The sequence below is a fragment of the Trachinotus anak genome, unplaced genomic scaffold (assembly GCF_046630095.1).
Source record: "Trachinotus anak isolate AG129_WGS33_773 ecotype Australia unplaced genomic scaffold, CSIRO_AGI_Tana_v1 ptg000008l, whole genome shotgun sequence".
NCBI classification, from domain to species: domain Eukaryota; kingdom Metazoa; phylum Chordata; class Actinopteri; order Carangiformes; family Carangidae; genus Trachinotus; species Trachinotus anak.
The window spans coordinates 24,673,034-24,692,304 of NW_027273859.1; the positions used below are offsets into that span (position 1 = coordinate 24,673,034).

Consider the following 19,271-nt stretch of genomic DNA (forward strand, 5'->3'; position numbering starts at 1 on the left):
CCATCCCTCCAGAGCGAAGCCTGGAGTTTTCTCTATTAAAACCATTCATCCTCTCTGGCAACTATCAGTACTAGCGCCTTTTCAGCTCAGCTTTGTTTTCAACCTGGTCAATAGTGTGTGTGGTCTACTATCTTGCTTTTTCCAGACCAACACAGTCTTTCACAGACACACACAAAATCAATATCCACATTGTCTTTTTCCAAACCCTTCCTCCTTAAATAAATACAAATATACACACACACACACACACACACACACACACACACACACATACACACACACACGAACACACACACACACTGAATGAAACAAGCAAACACACTAAGTGCATTGTCACAGAGCGCCATCACCATCCTGTTAAATTATTCAACAGTCCCTCACAGACAATTTTGCACATCAGAGAAAGTGAGGGAGGGGGAGTAGGGGGTTGTTCATGGGTATCACTAGCGAGGATTGAGTGTTATAAAGATCAACAGGTTACTCTGACACACACACACACACACACACACACACACACACACACACACACACACACACACACACACACACACACACACACACACACGAGAGAGAGAGAGAAAGAGAGAGAGAACAAGGGAGAGAGCTGAAGAGCTGTGGAGCAGCACCTCTATCTTTGGAAGCTGCAATTTAACCAAACCAGGGAATCGGATCCTATTTCATGTTTGGAGTGAGAATATTACACATTCTTTCACTGGGCATACCCTGTAATCCACTATAACCGCGGCTTTAACAGTGATTGTTTTAGCCCTTCCACTGTTGTTTTTTTGAGGGGTGTTGGACTGCTCCATGGACCTGCCAAGGTGACGCCCAAGAATAGCCACAGATACACATACACCAAGACATGTGAACACATGTCTCATGTTTTTTAATTTTAGCTTGCTTTGTTTTTCAACCACACAGTATTTCAGGATTTTTACCTGGATGGCTTTACAGAAGCATGTACAAACAACAAGTGGAACCACCCTCTTTATCAAAACACTGAGTATGTTCAGCAACACTACACGTAACAGCTTTGATAAATGTTTAACTGGGGTTGATTACATGCATTCTTTGCTGAAAACAGACTGTAAGAGTTGGGAATTGAGAAAACAGAGAAGAAGATTGGAATCTACCACGTGGACAAAAAGCTATAAAGAGGGGAGCAAATTAACTGAACCTTGATCGCAAATACCTGCACACCTTCTTTCCACCTTCAATGGTCTGAAATATTCTTTTTTTATGGCCCAGTATTCTCAGATGAAGACAGTGAGGGAGGATGAAGACGGTGTTTATGTGTTTAAGTTTTTAGGTGACTTGAATTCATGTAGAGTATTAAAGATCTTGAAAAAAAATATAAACAGTTATGTTGGAAAACTGCTTTGAGTGTTTTAACTTTTGACTTTTTTAACTCATGATTTCCTGTATCAGGAATAGAGATTTATCAAAAATCATTTTTAAACTGGTACTGAATGACAATGTACTGATACTATTACCAGTATCAAACCGTTTTGAATCATATCCAAGCCTTCCATGTGACTTTGTGACATGCCCTCAGTAGAACACATGTCTAAGTGTGGGAGTTTTCATGTTTATGTGATTTCTTTTCTCTCTCAGGCAATCATTTTGGTCATACTCCATTTTTCAAAAAACCTTGTACAGTACCAGTTCATTATTTTAAAAGCCTGACTCCACCAGCGCCACCTCCTCTTAGCTGACTCACTAAACAAACACCAAAATGCACGTGTTGGATTTTATGCAAATTATGTCTGAAACCATTCAATTAATCTGAAGCAATTTGCAGAGACTGTGCCTGTGCACCTTAGCCATAATGTCTTTAGTCACTGTCCCCAAGTGAATTTGAGATAAATAAAAAAATATAAAATAACACTACAATCACCCCAGGGCTCACACTAACCTAGATCTTCTACTTCCAACTCAATTACCTTAGGTTCTGGCTGTGTGTCAGTAAGAGTATGTGTAGTTTGAGTATGTGAGAGGACACTTTCCTGTACGTGTATAGTATGGCTTTATGTGTGAAATGAGAGAAAGAGGTTACAAGGAGAGGATGAAAAAGAAAGATAGACAAAGAGAGACAGGTAGAGAAGGAGGGAGTACATGACCTAACAAAGAGGAAAAAAGGTTGAGACTGATGAATCTCAATCACAGATGAAGCAAAAATTGACTAAAGAAAGAAGTGTACAGCAGCAGGAAGACTTTATCTCAGTGGTTCCCAAACTTGCGAACCTGCATGTTTTCCTGTCATTTGTCCAACACCACAAAATTAATTCTTTTCAACACCAATACCTTTATATAGCAGTGGATTTTACATGTGATGGAAGGAAAATCACAGATGTACATAATAATTATCATGCCTGCACTACATTTAGTTGTGCCAACTTCATTGTGTTTGCTGGCTCAATGACTAAAGAAATCAAACCATCATTAATGTGATTTGTTACACCTGTGCATTTCCTGCCATAACAGGTGAGGATATTTGCCATCACAAAGAATGATCAACTGAACTGATTAAGTCCTTCTAAGGTGGAACAAATGAATCTCTGTAAAGCAGAACAACACAGAGGAGAGCAAGTGAAAACACAACAGCTGTCAGTAGGAGTTTTGTCCTTTGTGGGAAGTGTTCCACACAAGATAATCATTATTGTATTTATTGTTCAACTGATATCACTATCTTGAGGAAGAAATCAACAAGTGGAAGTTCTTTACTTTCGGATAATCTTTGCCTCTGTAGGAATGGACAAAATTAAACCGGAAGCAAACAAGAATTTCATACACAATTACATACATTAAATAAGCCTATGTTCAATTTGTGACTATATTTAATTAAAGGGTGGAAACACTATTGCACTGCACAATGTTATTTGAATTTTGTTTGGTTTGTGTAACCAGGCAGGATGCTTCAAAGTTCCAACTGAAAAACATGCTCAGGGTTTCTTGATCACATTTAAGTTAGCAGCCACCAACATACAATCACCGACTGCAGCTCATACAATCTCAAATCAATACAATTATTACAGATGCATTTTTTCTGTCATCATCAAGAAGTCAGATAAAAAAAATCTACGTCGAGACACATTCACTGACAAGCACAACCTCTTTGCCTTCAAAACCTATTGTTCCATCTTTAGATTTACTATGGCCTGCTCAGGTGGTGGCCCTCCTGGCTAATGAGGCCATATCAGGACCTAACGACAGGGTTGGGTGACTGGAGATCAGTCAATCAGAAGGTTAACAGGATGTAAACTGTAAAGCATTGGCCCACACACAAGCCAAATTTAATCCATAAAGCTGACCCAAGGTCATCTGGTTCAACAGAGAATCTGTCAGAATCAGTCTACACCAGCTCAGTTTCATGACGCCCACATTCAGCTGCAAAATGAACACGTTCTCAGTGCTCACACTACTGGTGGCAAATGATGTAGTATGTACGGCTCACAGTGTCAATGTCTTTGCACCAGTTTTACAGTGACACAACCTGCTTGGAAGATTAGCTCACTCAAAAGTTGTAAGGTTGTAATGTGATGTACATAGTTAATAAGAAAAATGTCACATTTCAAAAAGGGAAAAATTTAAACTTCAGACATCGCAGTTTTAATACAACAAGAATACTATGGGGAAAAGAAAAAAAAGCATCAACTTTTAAGCTCTTTTCCCACTGGGACATTTTCCCTGCTTTTGCATGCTTACACCATAACAGCATAATCAAAAATAGCACAGTGACATGAACAAAGCAAATTATTCTCTCAGCAGGAGTATGATTTGAGGGAAATTCAATCTAAAAAAAAAAAAAAAAAAAAGGTATTTACAAGGGTTTAAATTTGTGTCTGGTAACATTCCACAAAATATAACAAACCTGGTATTACGATCCATTACAGTCCAGTAGTGTATTTTCTAATACAAGCAAACGCAGCTCATTGGACACATTAGGCATGGGGGTTTTCACCAAGCAGGAGGATATGATTGACTGCTAGAGAGGCTTAGATACTGATGCTGGTGGACAGACAACATTCAAGTGGCATGAAGAAATAAAAAGGAAGTGATCAACTCCTTTCTATCCATTAACACTTCCAGCAATCATTACAAAACAAGACAGACAAGGTTTCTCTATGGAATAACAGACTACAGTCTCTATGGTGTTTATCCTGTTTTTCTCCAGCCAAATTTGTTATTAGCCAGTCCTCATTTCTCTCTTTACTCTTACCCATTGCCTGTGCTTCATCACTTTTATACCTAGTTAGTTTCAATGTCTGCTGTCAGCTTTCTATTCATGACATCCACAAAAAAGGGAAAAACCATATGTAGACTTAAGTTTTAGTTTGATATTTATGTGCATGAGGGATTTATTTAAGATGTCCTACAAGCTTATGTTGCAGAGGAATACAAATACAGGCAAAATAAAATAGTGTTCCTGTTGTTGAGGACAGATAGTAATTAAGAGTAAATGTCAATTAGGTTTGGTCACTGAGGTATTCACCTTTGGGTGCCGAGTTGTTATTGACCCTGGGCGACACATCAGGATGCTACTCCTGGTAAACTGGTATGAAAGCAAAAGACAGGCCATTCGATGGGTGCTGGTGTTTAACACTCCCTGCCACTGGCCACATCTAATCCAGGCTCAGCTGTGACTTGGTGACTAGATGGGCCATATTGACTAGGCAATAACCCAGAGCCTGTTTATGACACTATCAATTCCCAGCTGTATTGATTTTCATTGTGGCTGCAAAAATACCCTTCAGTTGCACACCCAAACACATGACAGCTATGGAATCAAACATGCACACATACAGAAAAACAAAACAAAAACAAAGTGCATGCACACAATGACTGAAGATCTATGTTTTGTGAAACTATAAAAAAAAAAATATTTAAGTGCATATGCGCCTATATTAGCTCATAAATGGTGGTATGGCAGAGAGGACAGCAGTGAGAGTCATCGGTTTGGGGCTGTTTGACATCAAGCCACATGACAGCCAATACAGATTAACTATGATTTGCACCCACTGTGTCATGGCAGAGTTTTGAGCTCTCGTATCAAATATTCTGGCCCCTCAAAAGTCTCAAGTGCTCTTTCCATGTGTGTCTTAGAGAAAACTTGTGCTGCGAGAGTCCTAGTTGTGTCTCTGACACCACAGTAACAAGTGTTGATGGTCAAATGCCTACAACCAGCTCGTGACTCATCCTGCTGCTGTAGCCCCATTCTGCTTTCCCACAAGGCCATGCAAAATACATGAGAGTACCATAGAGTTTGAGTGTATGAGAGAAAACGTGCAAACACACATAAGCTTGGCACATGTACAGAGCCATACACATACATGAAGCTATAGTCATTTAATCAACAGAGTGCATTGACACACACACACACAGAACTAAAACTAGATCATCTGGTGTGTACATCCACAAGAAGAAGTCCCTCTGTGTGTGCGCGTGTGCGTGTGTGTGTAGGGCTGAGCGAAGAGTGAAGCGCTACTCTAAAGCCCAACAGGATTTTCCAATCAAGAGCAGCAGAAAGATTAATAGAGGCCTATTGGATGCTCTGTAGTGAAAGCTGTGCAAAAGAGAAAAGAGTGAGTAGGACATGCAGCTGAGTTTTTTTCATAATGAAATATTAAAGAGACTCAAATTAACAGACAGGTTGAGCTGCATTAGTTGGAGTGTGAGTGATGCTCTGGTGCTGTGAGTGGCAGAGCTATCAACCTAACACTGTAGCTGAATGAGTAAACCTTTTCCAGATAGGATGAGTGAATCAGGTTTCCCCTCATTATGTGATCTAGTGCAAAAGCCTGAGAACTAAGATTTCGATCTCTTGCCTAAAGAGACATTTTAATCTTATTTCCCTAATCTGCCAGGTTTTGCACAGTTCAGAGCAGTACTGACTGCCCTCCAGACAAAGCCAAAGCAATGAACACAACTCTATTCTAAATCTTCCAAACAGGTCAGTGAATGGATTCCATGTAAGACATCTATGCTGTGTGAATGAGACACCCTCTTTGACTTTCTTGAAGGCCATGTTCTTGGAGGGAAAAAGATGATGTCATGCAGTCATTCGCCAAGGCCTCACGGGGTGGCGGGGGATGTTGTGATTCACAGTTATACATTTATGGCCAGGACTCCCACAGCTGTCAGCTTCATAACAGACTGAATAAAAATGTCCTGCAACCACTAGTATATCTGTGTATGGAGCCATATTCCTGCTGCTCTCATTGCTGGTGTTATTATCAAAAGCACTATTACAACTGTATGTATCACTATTATTATTATTATTATTATTATTATTATCATCATTATAACAATCAGCCTGATAGTGTTTGAATACAACAGTACAGCTGTTCCAGGTCTCTCTCTCTCTTCTCTTCCCCTCTTCCCTCTTTCTCCTCTCTCCCTAACTTCTCTCCTCTCAACCCAACCAATCGAGGCAGACGGCCGCTCACCCTGAGTCTGGCTCTGTCTGAGGTTTCTTCCTGTTAAAGGGTTTGCTCAGGGAGGGAACTGTCGGGTTTCTCTCTATAATAGTGTAAGGTCTTGACCTTATTCTCTAAGTTGCCCTGAGATAATGTATGTTATAATTTAGCACTATAGAAATAAATTTGAATTGAACTTAATTTCATTTCCTGAGCCTCTGGCTTTAATTTGAAGAGAAGGGTTTTATGTGTCAAAGTCTGCAAGTGGTTCCAGACAAACACCACAAACTTTGTCTTACACACTGAGTGCTAACATGATACAGTGCCCCTGTTGTTCTCATTCGATCAGTTTAGTAGAGGGGCTGTTAGCGTCAACACGGAAATGTCTTGATTATCACAGAACATCAGCTGTGAATTGCTTGAGGTGGTGCAAGATTGAGGGTAATTTCACTCATCTAGATATAATGCCTCAATGGATGTCATGCAGAAGGAGAAGCCTAAGCATGCTCACCTACTTACCTACCTCCCTTTCCTCCTTCCCCTAAAAATGAAAAGAGTACGATCAGCCAAAATGAAAGAGAAAGACAGGGGGAGGAAATTAAGCAGAGGAAACCCCAAAAAGGAAACATGCATCTAGGCCACTGAGTCATTTCCCCTGTGTTTTGCTTCTTCCTCTTTTTCAAATATACACTGACAGTATAAATTATGTACATCATCACTGGGGTTTACACAGAGTGGTAGAGGGCCCATGGGTTTTAGGCCTTAGGATTTCAGCTTTTTATCCCCTGTAAAGTCTGCCCGCAATTAGTTTGGGAATTAATTCAGGCTCAGAACTTAGCCTCCCCCTTCCTCTTTTAGATCTGTACTGATTCATCCAACCCTCTTTTACACACACGCACACACACACACGCGCACACACACACACACACACACACACACACACACACACACACACATAAAACACAAGGGGAGTAAAAAAATGTAATATCTGGCCTGTGGAGGACAGATTTTACTCACACAAAAGCCTTAAAGGTATCACCTACATTATAATTATGCGGTCAACTACACTAAACTGAATGCCATTGTTAGCATGCTTATTTGTGTCTGTAGGAACAGCTGTAGATGGTCAGGACAATAACATAAAAAGATTTGATGTGCACCAATATGCCAGCTGTAGTTTACATGTAGAGGTGTTGCAATACTGACATAGATATCCATGATATCTAAAAACAAAAATTGATATTGTGTTATGATATCAATCAATTGATATTGTGTTAATACACATATGATATTATCACAATGGCAGATGATAGGCCTCGTGGATATTTCGTTTATCAGTTAATAGATGGTGAAAAGGCAACCACATCAAGTGTAACTGTTCTTCGTGAACAATTGTACAGTTACAGACTCTCTCTCTACCTCCCTACACTCATATTTGAGTCAATTCATTTGCCCCCCCCAAAAAAAAACCACAAAATAAACAAAGTTATATATCATGCTTTTTTGCCTTCACTGTTCAGTGTACAATGACTAGGAAATAATAAATATCTAATAAAGTTAGATATTTATTACAATGAGAACAATTCCCATTACAAGTTCTGACAACCAAAGGGGGGATCTTTAAATTTTATCTTACCAACAGTTTAAATCCAAAACTAATTCAATTTATAGAAACACAAAAGAGCAAAAGAAGCCAAACCTTACATTTTAGGAGCTAAAACAAGCAAAGGTTTGAGATTTTTGCTTGATAAATTACTGAAACAATTAATTGGGTATGCAAACACTTTTGTTGATTGACAAGCAAGCAGTGTACTGTTTTTAGCACTTCCTTCAATACTGTTCCTATTGGGATCCATTAACTTCTGCAACCTCTCACACCCTGTCTCTTTGGGAAGGGGGTAAAGGGGATTGGAGAGCAGTCACTAGTTCCTTCCAGTTAATTTTCACTATCATGAAATCTTCCACTTTAGCTGTGCAGTCTGATCTCACCAGTACACACAGATCAGACGTCATGAGCCCTACAGTCCACAAGACCCTGCAGTCCTATGTTTGTTTCCAATCAATAATTAATCACGTAAATCTTTGTATTGCAAATATTTGTCAGAAAATAGAGGGGCCATAAATTAATAATGGGAACCTTTTATTTGGAGCCCAATAAATCAGAATGAGAGAAAACATGTGTGTGTCTTATGGTTGGGCTGGTAAGTGACCCCCCCCCCTCCCCCCCCAACACACAACCACCCACACCCCCAAACCTTTTGAACACCAACTGAGAAATTCATTCAGCGAGTACTCAGGTCAGGTGACACAACATTGCTGCAACTCTGTTCTGCTGGAGATGTGCCATCTGGGTGGGCTTCCACAATTTTCTGTACAACTAAAAAGTCCCAAGTCCCAATGTCCATCCAGACTGCGTAATTCTCTTGTGTGTTACAGTATCAACAACAGAATCCAGCCCGTGATTATTGCTGAGAACAGTAACTTGAGCCTTGAAATCTAATCTGGCAGTAATATTGGCCTGCTTCCTGCTCCTTCACTATGAACTGATTAAGAAAAGGCTTTCCTATCTGACTTGGCCCCTGTTTCACACCAAGAAACAATAGCTTGACAAGAGTCATAAAAGCTGCTGTCTATGAAAACCCAGGAAGGGTGTGTGCATCATGAGCTTCTTTGATACCCTCATGGCCTGATAATTTAACCATTTCCTCATTTGCCCTCTGGGACGTTATCATCCCTGCAATTATCCCAAGGTCCGTGGCCTCCTGGCTTTGTAGCGCAGCGCATCTGGTTCATTTGTGTTTGTGTATGATGAGAACTTGTGTGTGCGCAAGTGAGAGAGGAAATGAGAATGAGTATGGGAAGCAGAGGGGCGGGGTGCTGACTGGCAGAGTTTCCTCCAAGTCACAGTTTAATTGGACAATTGTTCAGTTTAACCTCGGGCTCTCTGGGTTGAAAAAGGCATGCAAAGCCATCCTAACATGGACTGTTAAGCAAGAAAAGGGTGGCAGAAGCACTTGCTTTGGCTCATGCAAAACGCCTTTGTTCCCTCATGCTATATGACACACCATTTGCATCCAGTCTGATGAATCAGGGGTTAAAATAGCCATTTTGTCCAACAGTGAAACCTCCATAATTTGTAAAAAAAAATCATTCAGCCAGGCTAAGGAACAGACTTAACTAAAAAGTAAAAAAAATAAAAAAGTCACATTTAGCCTGATTCACTGCTGGCTTGTGAGAGCAAAGCACAATCTCCCACAGATTCATCAGAGGCAAATCTCTACTTGACCCAATGGAGGCTTTCCAGTCACAGCATTAGGGATGCACAGAGCTTGGGCAAAGGCCTAGTTTCTCTTGGGACTAGGGGGATGGGGTGGGTTAGGCACACTGTGGTAGGCCAATAGAAGAGGAGTTATAAAGCATTCACATCAGGTTGAGAAGCATACAGACCAAAAAGATTCAGCCTGATCAATGCCAGGTGACATTACCCTTACAAGCCTTGCAACATTTGGTAATGCTATGGAATGAAAGCGTGTCGTCAAGCATTAAATAATGACAAGCTGCCAACCCTGACCACAGTGCTCAGTGTTGTGCTGACCCGGAAGTGCTCAACCGACACACCAGTGAAATGAGCTCTGTGTTGACACTTAAAAAGAAGTGAAAGACAGGTCCGGAAACATGTTTTAAATTATGATGTGGAACTGTGAGACACAGAAGCACTTTGGGCAGTCAAAAGAAAGCTCCCAAAATAGACCAGTGTGGAGCAGTGTATTACCTCACCCCCACTCACATCAGCAAACATGTCCATCACAATTATGCATCCTAAGGCTTGCTGACATGCCCCACTCCGCTAAGCTAGCAGCGCATAGAGTTTTCCCAGACAGTTGCATGCAGGGGAGAGTCAGCAGAATGGACACAAATTGTAGGCCTATGACATGACACTTTCAATTTTTTAAAGACCCCTATTACAGTGAACCATGCAGTTCTAAAAATATGACTGCCTAAGCACTTTCCTTCATTCTGCCGAGCTAAATTAAGCCCCAGACCCAGGAGGGGTGGTGGTAGGCAGAGATAACACAAGTCAGCCATCAGCAATGGTAGTGTCTCTTTGGGTGATGATGATGGCTGCTCATAATTCCCCAGCACTTCAACTTGGCCTAGTCATGGAAGAGCAGAGACAGGCTTGCAGATTTCACAGGAGAGCTGGAGACAGATGTAGCTGGACATAATGGGGTTTGGGGGGGGGGGCAATTCATGGTCACAGCTGCAACCTCGCCAAAGGATTGGAGGCGCGCTTCTAATGAAGGGCTGTAATCAAGTCGCTCGTGCTAACCTCCCACACCCAGTCAGGCTGAGTTGCCAAAATGCCTCTCTTATGACAGAGGGTTTAGTACGCTCGAGGAGGAAAACAAAGAGGGGAAGAACAGTCCATGTATTGCACATGAAACAATGACGTATCTAACAAGTAATCTGTTCTGCATCTTGCCATATAGCATATCAATATTGCATGTGGTAAACAAGTTAATGCAGACGTTATGCTAGCAGAGAGTCTGTGAAATGTTGACATGCCAGGTGAATAAAGGCTGGCATGTGCCTCCGGACACAAGACACAATAAATGTCTTCTAATGTGCACTATATTTTCAGCTGTTCGATGTGTGACAGCTGTATTCTACAGCTTGCCAAAGATCTAAACAAGATGGTCAGACGAAGACAATTTCCAACAGTGCAAAGTGGCGAGTGAACAGCAGAGGTGGCTAGGGAGGCATTTGTTGATGAGACATCTGTTGGGCTTGAGACTTCCTCCCCTCTAAAACAGCTTTCAGTAGACCAAGGCCATGACTCAGGTCTGCACCAGCTGCTGGGCCATGACTAGATCCATTTCACATTTTTCCCTATGACTCCTGTCATTGTCAGTGGTGCAAATACACAGTTTCCAACAAATCCTGAGGTAAATGCTAATGAAAGAGTTTCTGATTTGGACTTTTGGGCCTTGATGGACATGGACATGACAATTTGCTTAGGAACTGATGATCTTCAAGTGGTTTAACCAACACACAATTTAATTAAACCAAGAAGATAGATGGTTGACTCTGTCTTGGGTACAAACAATGCCTTGATGCCCACCAGAAAAAGGCTTAGGGACTGACCAGCTGTGAACATGGGCATGTGTATACAGTCCTCATGTTTTGGTAATTAAAAAAAATGCTTATGGTACTGTAGATTAATCTTGCTACCAAATGTATGCACTCTTTCTTGGTGGCTTCACAAGATCATGATCTTGCAGCAGCGCAGAGTTTTGCTGTCTTTTGAAATCGTCTTTAAAAGCGGTATGCATGAACATATCTGCAAGTGGAGGAGAGGTGCGGGGAGGGAGGGCATAATTCTCCTTGTCATCTGAGACAGCATTCCTATATTAGACATGCTAAACCAGATCACTGCAGAACATTAAGCCTGACAGCAGCGCTTTAATATTTGATGTGCTCTGCTATGATGGCATGAACCACCAAACTGGTGTAGCACCGGCTAAACTGACAATTCTCTTATATATTCATAGTCAACCTTCTGTCACATGGAAGTGAAGGAAAGTCCATCGCTTTCAGCAGACAGCTGTGAGAGATGCTGAGGTGGATTAGTCAGCAGGGAGGAGCAATGTGCGTCATTCATTTCAACAGGTTGCCCTAGATGCAAAGCAAAACCTGTCAAGCTTTTTCCCAATGGCATCAAGAGTTTCAGCTTTTGGAAAATATTGTAATGGCTGTCTCACAGATATGCCTAGCTGACCTAGCACACAGCCAGTAAACTCATTACGGAGTTGGTGGCAAGCCGTAAGACATGTGGGCCTAACAGTAGGTCTTCCATAGTTCTTCGACAGCAGAGCATGTAAGCTTGTTAACTTTGACATCCAAATGACCCCACACAAGGAGGGGGAGGACGGAAGAGTCACACAATCTGGGAAGACATCACTTGCTAGATAATAGCTGGGACAGCGGCGGCTGTCCAAATCACTGTTTTCAGTGTTAATTAAAATAGGCCCAGGTTCTGTAAGGCCACAAGCCAGCATGTATGCCTTCTGGTTGTTCTTAAATTAGACAAGTCCAGATTCAGCTGAGACTGAAAGAGATTGCATTAGGCACTACGGCACATTAGAAGAGCTGTGAAGCAGAAGCTAAAACAGGCACATAGAGGTCACACCAATTTTAACTACGGTAGCCTGTTTGACAGCAGCGACTTGTTTGTTGTACAGATGGACTGCTGGAGCCATGAGTACATCCCAATGACATGTGGACACCTGCAGAAACCAAAAATGTTTGGGATTAATGAGTAGGGAAGTTTATTGAATAACTTCCAGCTTGCTTAAGGACCAAATCTCTAACAGACTTAGAGCACACCAAGACTCCTCTTCTCAAACACTGTGCAGCATACTGGACACTAGCCACTATGTGGGTTTGAATCTGGTCACTAAATTTGGGGATGTCCTTCCCACTGTTCTATATTATGCTGCTTTGCCTTCTTCCTATGCAATTTAAAAGCTTTTCATGGATTTGCTGCCTCCATGAGCAAATCCACTAATCACTGTATTCAGATTAAATGGATTTTTTGCAAAAATCTTGCTGTCATAAATGCTGGTGTGACCTCCTGAAAGGTTTGGGGGTGAATAGTTGGAGAGGATACACATCCACCTTGTATTCTGCTTTACATTTTAAACTTTACTCACACCCAGATTACTCACACCCCTTGCAGAACAGGGCATGAATAAGACTGCTGTCATGCGTTTAAACCTCCCCCCACCAATTTCAGGTCTGCTGGTAGTGTCAGGCCAAGCCTAACCTAAGCTGACTAAATTTGAAAACACACCTTTTTTCCTCTTCTGACCTGCCTAAACCAATGTCTAAACCTATGTCCCACCAGAATTATTGCATCTTGATTAAACAGTTTGAAAAAGATGGTGCTTGTACAGACACCTCCAGGTGCTGTGTAGCAATAATGATATGAAGCCAACTTTCTGTCATCTACGGTTCTCTCTGTGTCAGGCTACTTCAAAATCACAGAGCAGACATCCAACCAGCGCTGTCAGTACACCAACGTAGGAATTACTGGTTACCTTGGTATTTCATACATGTTCTACTGTCTGACAATAGAAACTGAAAAACAGGACCAACTACATTATGTTGGGCAGGGAAGTTTATTCTTGACACTGGAGTCATACTTTCATGATACAAAGCAGACATAATGCCAAATGAATATTCTCTTCATCAAATGAAGATCATTGGGGTTTTCATTTAAGTTTTCATAGCCTCAGTTTTATTGGGAAATTCTCTCACTCCCACAGATGCCTGAGGCTCTTCATGCACATCCCTGCCCAGGATCATCCTTTGTTGCACCCATTAGTCTACCATCACCTACTGTAGGCTATAGTATTCATGTCTAATATCACAATGATTGTCACGTCCCCCTGACCACCTCTAGTACTGGACAACTTTGAGTTTGACAGACATTTTTTCCATCTAACTTTATGTCAATAAAGCATTCCTTCTTTATGTCTGTCAAAGCAGAACTTGAGACTCCACGCAGTGAAAGTCTTTTTACTCTTTGGTATTGCATTAATGTTTGTGCACATTTTTGTGACTATAACCTGTGCACAAACAGAACAGTAAAGGTAGCCTTACACAGCACTTTTAGGTGCGTTGATTACTCTAGTGATGAAATCTCACAAAACGCGTCTCCTCATGAACAGCCTAGCGGGTGTCTGCCTTCACCAACCTCCAGGTAATATGGTCACAATCTCACCTTCTGTTCCTGAATTACAGTGTTGAATAATGGCCGTAAGTGTGCTTGCAGAACATTGTGATGTCATAGTGAAGTTGACCTTTGACCTTTTAGATATAAAATGTCATCACTTCATCATTGTATCCCGTTATACATTTGAGTTAAACTGTGTCATAATTAGCATATGAAATCTTAAGATATGATCAAAAATGTGTTTTGTGAGGCCACAGTATCCTTGACCTTTTAACCAGCAAATTCTAATCAAGTCATCCTTGAGTCCAGGTGAATGTTTGTACCAAATTTGAAGAAATTCCCTCAAGGCAATACTTCACAAGAATGGAACACACGTACTTACATCTGGACGGAAATCCTGAGGACATAATGCCTCTGGCCGCATCTGTCGCCAGTGCAGAGGCATAAAAAATAAGGTTTAACATGCTGAGACCATTTCTTTGACCAGATAGACATAATCAGCAGAGCTTGGTAAATATCAAGAATTTTTGATACAACAAAGTCTTCTCGTAGCATGTTGCCAGCACAGCCATAAAAAAGGTGTATTCTCACAATATGACTAAAGCTGACCTTGAACATAATTTTAAGTTTAAGTCCCGTGTGCAAATGGGTGCCTGCCTCTAGTGTGAAAATGGCCTCAGTGGGAGCCTGTCTGGCTCACACCCCCACCCCACCCCCTGTCTCTGACAGCCACATCAGCCAATTGTCAAGAGCAGCTGATGTGTCCTTTCCCAGTGCATCCATCAACTCACACATACAGACACACACATACACACCACTGGTGCTCAAAAGGATTTGTGCAAATTCATGAGAAGACACTTGCCTAATGTCTCAATAATCTCTCACAAAGAACTATTAAAACACATGACTCTTTAACAATATACGTATAACTGCCTCTGCAGGAAAGGAAGCTTGTTGTCACATCACATATAGAGACCTGTGTCATCCAATGTTAAGTCCAACAGTGTGGATGAGTGAAACATTTACCTTTAAATGGCACAATACATGCAAAATCATAAATGCTGAACTGCCCCAGACACCATCACGTATAAGGAAGTGTGTCACTTTCTGTTCCCTCTCTTGGTTGCATGGTTGATACAGGTTGCCAATGAACCGACTAGATATGGGCGATGTCAACAGGGGAGTGGACTTGCACAACAGTCCTGTGCCCTTTGAACAAAAGGACTGCAAAACTTAAGTAGGGCACTGAAACTCCTGACTAGAGACATAATGGCTAAAAGAACGTAAAGAAAAGCACAAAGCCCAACAGCTGTAAAAAAACGAACTTAAAATATCTCGGTCTCTTTAACTGACATTGGTTTGATGCTACTTACTCTGCATTATGCCTCTATTCCATGTGTGAAATTAGTTTATATGGATTTTACATCCACACTCATATTCCCTCTCTGAAAAAAAAGAGAAAAGAATAAGAAAAAAATACTATAAATCGATTTGAATGACATGCAGGTGCAATGTCATAATATGGGATTAAATTCTGGTGATCCATGCCTGACATTGCGTGGGCTGGCTTCTTAAAATAAATCTTTACAAATGACACAGTTTAGCAGTGAAACCCGGGTCCGCTGCCTCTCACTCATGCGCTCCACACACAAGAGATGACATCATGTTGGGTCAGCTCGGGTTTTAGTGCTCAGCTTGCTCTCTACATCTGCCATTTGGAGCACGTCATGTTAGCCCACATTTACTTTTTAACGCTGCCTATTTAAACCGAGCTGTATCCTGCGTGCAGGTGATGACCACCTTGCAGCGTTCACGCCAGGAAGGACTTTTGAAAAATAAAACATGAATGGCGTTCGGTTATTGTCTATGGCTTTAAATGAATGCAAGTCAATCTTACAATCGAAATCGTAAAAACAAAAGTGTCAGTGATGCAGATTTTGCTCGATTGGTTAACGTCTGCGGAGAGACGTAGTAAATGTTGTAAGAAAAAAAAAAAAAAAAAAAAATGGTCCAGGTCGTGTGTAGTGGATGTTACTCCGTCTCAGCTGAAAGCCATTGTGACTCTGCGTTGATAGTAAAATCTCACTCACAACAATGTAGGATGCAATGGACGGTACCACAGTCGTTTTGGATGTGACAGACAAACGCACACTGGCCCACGATGGCACACTAACACCTCGGACAAGTTCACAAAGCGTCCAGCCGCCTTGTCGCGTTTAGAAACAAACAAATAAAATAACACCTATTACAACCTGTCATCCGTTTTTGCTCTTCGTACTCACCCCCCCCTTGAGGAGCAAACCAAACAGGAAAGCGTCTTCCCCGTCAGTTCACAGCGTAAATGTCCCAAATAAATAAATAAATAAATAAATAAAATCAGCGTAGATTTGTCAGCAGGTGCAGCTAAAACACATCAATCAACAAACGTGCACTTCGCTCCGGACCGTTACGGAGCAAACCTACGCACTTTACCCCGGCGAGCTGATGCTGCCCCCCGTACTCACCGCCTCTTGAGTGGAGTGGCGTTCAAACAACAAGCCGAACAACGTCGAAAACCAGGCGGCCGCGGTCGTTTCCAACTTCCAGGCGCAAACTACGAGAGCTTCGACCTCGTTTGTGTCCACTTTTGCCGCTTTGACACTTAGCCGCGGCGGTAGCTTAGCCGTCGAGACGGGAGGAAGTATCGCTTCAGTTTGAGAGTAGCGGGGCTACGCTACGAGCCGTTAACCGTCAGGGAGGAACAGACAGTGACAGCGACACAACAACAGGAAAAAAGAAGAAGAAGAAGAAAAAAAACAAAAACACAAAAGCTGCTCACCTTTTGTAAAAGTTGTCGTTGTGTGCAAAGCGTACGCACTTCGTGAGCATTTAGTCCGACTCTGAAGATGTCGGTGTGACTTTGCGAAGTGCTGTCAGTCGGTCTGGACTTCCTGAATGACGGAGCAGCAGGAGCACAACCCCTCGCCAGGGTTTGACAGCTCGTTTGACAGACGGGCGGAAATAAAGTTGTCACTTGTAGTGAAGGATGTCTTTCCAGTCTTTCTTATTTTTATTCTTTATTTTTGTAGAGAATAGCTACCAAATTGATTGCTTTGCAAATACCCAAATCAAATTCAAAACATATACAGCATTAAATATCTCTTCAGTAATGCTGCTTTGAATAACAAGATAATAACTTAAAAGTTAGCGACCAACGATCCTACACCTTATTTTCTTTGCAAATCATTAAAGATGCATGGTCTGAGTCATCCCGATTCGGTTGCAACTTCGGCGATGGCAATCCAGCTCGTCCCCTCAGTATAGCCTGCTCAGTACAATGCTGCCACCTGCTGTTGCACCTTTGAAGTTCAACTATAACTGTTTCTTCTTCAATGTCAGGTATGATTGAGACCACATAACTTTAAAAAAAAAAGCCATGAGGGATGTACTGTAAATGTGTCCTTATGTGTACATATTGAAACAATGGGAAAACGACTCTAAAACACTTTATTGTCATGGATGGATTATAAGACAATGGGCAGCTAGGGACAGACATGCAGAGGGCCCCACATCTCCTACAAAGAGATGCAAAACAACTATAAACTACATATCATTGTGCATCTCGTTGTAGCTGTTTTGTGTCTCTCTGTGGTCATTCTGCATTAGATTTTTTTCGGCATATCTTCGTTGTCATTCTGGTTCCTTTTTTCTTCTCTTTGTGGTCTTTTGTCATTTCTTTGTGATCATTTTTGTAGGGTTTTTAATGTCATTTTGTCATATTTTGCATCTATTTGTGGTTATTTTCCATCTTTTGTTGCGGTTTTATGTCTGCGGCCGTTTTGATTTACCTCTCCATAGAAAATGTTAACAATCTGTCTAAAGTAAACAGAGGCACTGGCCCAGGCCTCCGAATCCTTGGGCCCCTGGTCATATGTTCGGTAGGCCTGTTCAGTAATCCAGCTGTGCTTATCGTGAAACTTTAGCAATTAATAAATAAATCATTTTTAAAATTAAATGCCACTTAATCTCTAGCACTTTCTTTGAAAGTTTCATTAATGCCTTGAATTGCCCTCTTGATTTCCCCCCTGTGCAAAGAATGTCATTTTAAGTGATGTCATTTAAAGTATTGTTTTCTTTGTTTGGTGTGCACAATGTCTTTTATTTTGTGTCTGTTCATGTTGCTATGTTGTGTCAGTTTCAAACTCAAACACAGCTGCATGTCCCCTGACGGGCCACAACACACTGATCAGATTTGATGCTGCAATTAAGGATTATTGGCATTATTGGCGATTTTTCCCAAATGAATCAACTAATTATCGGTCCATAAAACATTTGAAAAATGCCTGTTAGAGTTCATATAGCCCATGGTGATATCTGCAGATGTCTTGTTTTGTCTGATCAGCTGTCCAAAACCCAAATATATTCAGATTATTTGTAAAGCCATACCAGAAGATAGTTCCAATCCACTGATCCCAGAGTCAAGGACTCAGTACCTCTCCACTGGACCAGTCTACTACACACCCGAGATGGTATCTAAACCAATGATCCCTGACACAGGAGGCCAGTGCCTTTTTTCATTAGGTCATTGGGGCCACAGACCCTTCTTCAGAACCACTGTCGACATGCCAGTGTTTGCTGGTAATAACAATTACATTCTAATCCTTTTAACATAAGTTTAGTTTCTATGAACAAGGAACAGCCATTGTGTGAAGTAAAATCAGGGAATCATGAAAGGGTCAGTGCCTGTCTGATGTTGTCCACTGTAACCTATACTGCAGGCAAAACCTCAGACAAATTAAAAAAAAAACACAGAGTCACAAACCCCAAGGTGACATCTTGAAATGTCTTGTTTTGTCAAAATAGTTCAAACCCAAATACAAGTTCAGTTCACAATCACAGGTGACCAAGAAAAACAGAAAATATTCATGTTTGAGAAGCTAGAACCAGTGAATTTTTGTCATTTTTGGTGATATTCTTCTCAAGCTGTCTCATTAATATGTACCCTGGGCTTCCTGGAAAGCACTGTTTATACTAATTGGATAGGTCTGGTGAAATAAAGTAAACTGAAATTGACTGTAATCATTGTGGTGGTCGCAATTATGAAATACTGTATAAGTTTATTTTCAGGTTTTTTCTTC

The 19,271-nt window shown here is 41.3% G+C and overlaps 1 protein-coding gene across 9 annotated transcripts in view; it reads right to left on the reverse strand.

Annotated features, from left to right (window-relative positions):
• The window catches only part of taok3a (TAO kinase 3a), a 65,000-nt gene extending 47,688 nt beyond the window's left edge, over nucleotides 1–17,312 (reverse strand). For 4 of the 9 annotated variants that reach the window (XM_071483708.1, XM_071483706.1, XM_071483700.1 and 1 more), the window contains exon 1: nucleotides 16,973–17,312. The gene's annotated coding sequence lies outside the window, so the exon portion shown is untranslated. Of the gene's footprint in view, nucleotides 1–6,927; nucleotides 6,958–16,658 lie in introns of those variants that run through there. The other 5 variants (XM_071483704.1, XM_071483707.1, XM_071483701.1 and 2 more) reach the window with 5 other exon arrangements.
• Between the last annotated feature and the right edge of the window lie 1,959 nt (nucleotides 17,313–19,271).